Genomic DNA, 4,621 nt, shown 5'->3' with positions numbered 1-4,621 from the left:
CTCCCAATTCAGCAGATACTTCTCTATCATTTAACATTTTCATTATCCATATTTTGATACAACGATCGAATTGCCTTTTCACCATACAATTTTCAATAGATTTATAAGACGCATTATCAAACGCACCTTCAACATCCAGAAATGCCATAAGGGCTATTTCTTCCCTGTGAAGCGTGGATTCTATTTTTGTAACCAGTGCATTAAGAGCTGTGACTGTAGACTTATTGGGTTGATAAGCAAATTGATATTTACTGATAGGATTTGTTTGTAAGTATGTTGACTTTATGTATTCGTCTATTATCTTTTCCATGATTTTAAGAATTGTATATGTTAGACTTATTAGTCTAAACGATTTTGGATTTGTTTTGTCTTTTTTCCCTGCTTTAGGAATAAAGACGACCCGAACTTGAGTCCATATTTTTGGTATATGGCCAAGACATAGGCTAGTTTTGAAGATAGTTGTGAGAAAGTCAAGCAGTAATTGTCCACCCTTCTGTAGCAGTGCAGAAGAAGCTCGTTTGTTCGTTACTCGTCTGCCCCTCCGGGACCAAATTAAATAATTACAACGTAGTGCCTGGTCAACCCTGGACGAAACATGTTGTTACGATGAGAGGAATTCCAATCAATTGGTCAGATGAAGTTGCGTATTTAGGGCGCATACTAGATAAAAATTTAACTTTAAAAAATCACATTGAGGGCATTCAAGCCAAATGCAACATATATATATATTCCCGGCCTCGAGGTTTTTATCGGTACGTCCCGCATGGAATTTCTGGAAGAGAGAGATGGATAAATTCGCGAAGAAGTACCGTGCGGGACCGAAATCCGTACACCTAAGCACTAAGCCGAATAAAAGTCTATGATTAAAATGTGTGGGTTTGTATAGAGAACCGATCAGCCTTTTTTCTGTTATCTTAACATCTTTTTAGATGTAAATAATCACATCAAGATCTAGAAGTTGAGTAGAAATCATTAAAAAATAGGAATAAAAATGACTTGCCTTGAATCGATATCCGTATACCTGAATAAGGTTGAATCAAAATCCGTACACCTGTGATTCGAAATCCGTACAGCTATCGTAAAACGGGGTAACTTTGATAGTTTTTTCGAAGAAAACTTGAATATTTATGCATGCTGTTTCAAAGAATTAGAATTTACATTTTTAAAACAAGTACTGGCATCCTACCTATCGATTGCTGTTGATAGATTGCCAAAAGATTTATTTTTAATGAATATATAATTTTTCATATAATCGAAAGTCGGTTTTCTGTTTTGGGGTAACTTTGATAATGGAGTATGCATCGAACAAAATTGAATGAATTACGAACATTTGTAGGGCATTGCATACCTATAGGCGTTTAACGTTATATGGAAATTTCTGACTTAGATTACAAAAATGGTCCCAGTTTATGTTATCAGCCATAATAAAAAGTATTAATATCCTTTATACATATTCATATTGTTTATTAAACATGTTTGTTAAACAAATAAGACAAAGACCAATCTGCTTGCCCTTGCAACCAGTGAGATTGTTCTAATTTCCTAATCTTTTGCTTGATAACAAATAGATAGACACCAAACATTCTGTGAATTGCTGTAGTTTTTTTTTCTTTGCACCTAAGTGACCCTCAGTGACTCTAAGGTCTCAACTTTTCAGAAAAAATAGAAAAAAATATATGAAAATTTCTAAAAAAAACTAGAAATTTTTATATTTTTTCACGTTTAAACATATTTTTATCAGATTTTTCAATTTTGTCTGAATAGTTGAAATTTTAAGCTTTCATTCCATACAAAAGATTGGAAATCGTTTAAGCTGTTCAAAAGTTATATTTTTTTTAAACATTACAAATCTAATGCGCTGAGACCTACAGTGTGTGCCGATAAAAAATGACTGATTTTTTATTTTCAAAAAAATATATCTCAAAAACTAAAAAACATACATCGCTGAAAATTTGACAGTATACGTAAAATTTTCTGAACTTTCAAGAAAAAATGAGAACAGCGATAGCCCTTTTGGTGCCGAGGCCTTCAAAACACGAAAAACGGAAACTATTGAGTTTCTTCATGTAAAAAACACAATTTTTGTAAAATTTTAAATTTTTCCTGAAAAGTCAAAATCTTTAGCCTTCATTTCGTCCAAAAAGATTGAAAATCGGTCGAACGGTTCAAAAGTTATATTTTTTTTTAAATAAAAAATTTTCAAAATCGCGATTTTTCTGGTCATCCTATTTCGGAAATGGTCACCCTAATCAAAAAAATCAAAAAATACGTGTATCCTTATTTCGGATAAGGAACAAAATAGCAAATTTTCACAGAATTTGGAGACCCACTAGATCGGTTTTTCATGGAATGGCTGAATTAGAAACAAAAAAAACATGTTATGATTTGGAAATAAATAAAGTCAAAAGAAACGTTTCTGCCCGACCCAGATTTAATCCTTCACCTTCGGAATGCAAGTCTTGTAACTTACCTCAACATCAACTCGCATCTTCAAATCATGGTGATTGGTGTTTTGAATTAAGTCAATGAGAATGGAGAGCAAAAGGAATGCACAAAAAATGTTGGCTAAATATTTTGGATTGAAGTCAGTCGTGAATTCTTTCGTCGATTACAAGACGACGACCTGCCTGCCAGAGCTATAGCACTGGATCACTAGACTGTACTAGACGATGATTTTTTATGTCGTCTCCCAGTCAATGACTAATCTGACGATTGTTAGCCCTGCTTTTACCACACAGATTAGTTTGTTTGACTTAAAGCGAAATATTCGCTATGAACCTTACTCCACGGTCAGCCCTGTTACTTATGGTAATTAAATTGAAACCAAACTGCAATTTTCGCCATTTTATTATAATCAGAAACTTTAGAAAGTTTTTTTTTGATAAATAAACGAATCATTTCAAAGGGTCGTTAAAAAGTTAAGAATTTGTTGTAACTCAATAATGTCTGGGTCCATTCCAGGGAGTGTGCCAGCTCTTCTGAACATTGGTCTACTTGTAGTGGCTTTCTTCTGCTTCCTTAAGGCTCTTCTAAATTGCGTTTTTGGCTTTAGTGATGTTCTTGGCAAAAATCTTGTCGCTGCCACACCTGGCTTCCTGGTAATTCTGTTGGTGGATTTTTTCATCGATCGAAACTTTCCTTTAGTTGGCCTAGCCCGAGGTTTCGTAGAACTGCCTACAGATCGAAAACGTATGTTTCGCCTTGTTGTCCCTCGGATGGGTTTCACAGTGATTGAGGATGTTTGTAGGCCAAATACGGTTTTCCTGAATCGTGGACTAGCTGGTTTGATAGATAAGGTGTGTTCCGTTGTTGATATAATATCTTTGACGGAACTTAATTTGGGCATAATACTCCAAGGGCTGGCTCGAAGGTCTTCAAATTTTATACTGTATGGGACCATCTTTGAATATGAAGAATTATGCGTTGTTATAGAATCAACAGGTGCTGCTTTTAAAATAGGTACATTTTGAAAAAATCCAGAGGAATTGCCAGTTGGAAATACAACGGAACTGTACGGAACTGCTGTCAAATTTGGCAAACTTCGATTTATAACATACGGCACAAATTGTGTTGAAAAATTGGTACTAGACGAATTCTGTTCAACTGACTGCACCGTTCCGATGGATTCCATCAAATTCACGATTGACAAATTAAAACGAGGAGAAACATCGGAATCGTAGGTTTCAGACCGAAGTGTTAGCATTGTTGGGGTTGCAACACCGTTCAAAATTAATGAACTGTTGGAAACACTGGACTCATTCGAAGGGACAACGGAGCTGGTATAGTTTTTCACCTCCACAATATATGATACAGGGTTCACGTTATCAGTGGAGTTGTCCACATGCCTGGACCCACTCAATACTGTTTCAACTTCCGTTGCATTTATACCACTTTCATCAGTATATGCTTTTGCCACGTCACCCTCGTCAATGTACGCTTCATCACTCACTGCATTGGGACTTTCATCTACGATTAACGATGGCTGCAAAATTGAGAGCTTTCAAAGGTATAGTGTAAACTTAACCGTAGATAATCATTACCAACACCAGCTGTAATTGCCAAAGTAAAATAGTTGACAGCAGACAGATCTTTTTGCGTACGCGGGCCATACTGAACTGGACTGTGGTTGTTTGCCGATGGGTATTTCATCGTTATGGATAATGGATATTAAATTAGCTATCATGAATACAGCAGTAGTTACACGTAACAAAGAGATAATCCGACGATATTAAAAAGAATGAATTTTTCTATTCAATAATTATGTTTTGTTTTTATTTTTGGAAAGACGACCCCATAGCCAAAATTGAAGCGTATGCTAGTAAGAAACATGATCGATTTATCTTTTTTAGTATCATTTCAAATATTACATTCATTTCTTATATCTAGGTGTTCTACTTAAGGCAACACAGTCATCGTTATTTAGTAAAACAAAATTAGGCTTTTTTTAACATTTTGTAAACAACATATTCCAACTCTTTAATGAATGTTCGAATCCTCTGAGCAGAATCTCAAATAGAGAAACTTAAAAGTAGATGGAGTACCGTGTACCTTTTAATTCCGCTCCTAAATGCTTATCTTTGACAGATTCCACTTGTCAAACATAAGCATTTAGGAGCGGAAT

At 35.1% G+C, this 4,621-nt stretch overlaps 1 long non-coding RNA gene across 1 annotated transcript; it reads right to left on the bottom strand.

The window, feature by feature from the left end:
- Positions 1-3,060: 3,060 nt before the first annotated feature.
- LOC110678627 lies at positions 3,061-4,110 on the bottom strand. Its single transcript, XR_002501790.1, has 2 exons — positions 4,041-4,110; positions 3,061-3,982 (listed from the first exon to the last, which is right to left on the bottom strand). It is a non-coding gene; the product is annotated as an uncharacterized LOC110678627 (long non-coding RNA).
- Between the last annotated feature and the right edge of the window lie 511 nt (positions 4,111-4,621).

The sequence above is a fragment of the Aedes aegypti genome, chromosome 3 (genome assembly GCF_002204515.2).
Source record: "Aedes aegypti strain LVP_AGWG chromosome 3, AaegL5.0 Primary Assembly, whole genome shotgun sequence".
NCBI lineage: Eukaryota > Metazoa > Arthropoda > Insecta > Diptera > Culicidae > Aedes > Aedes aegypti.
Note: the sequence above shows the minus strand (reverse complement) of the source record. Positions and strands in the feature narration are given on the sequence as shown.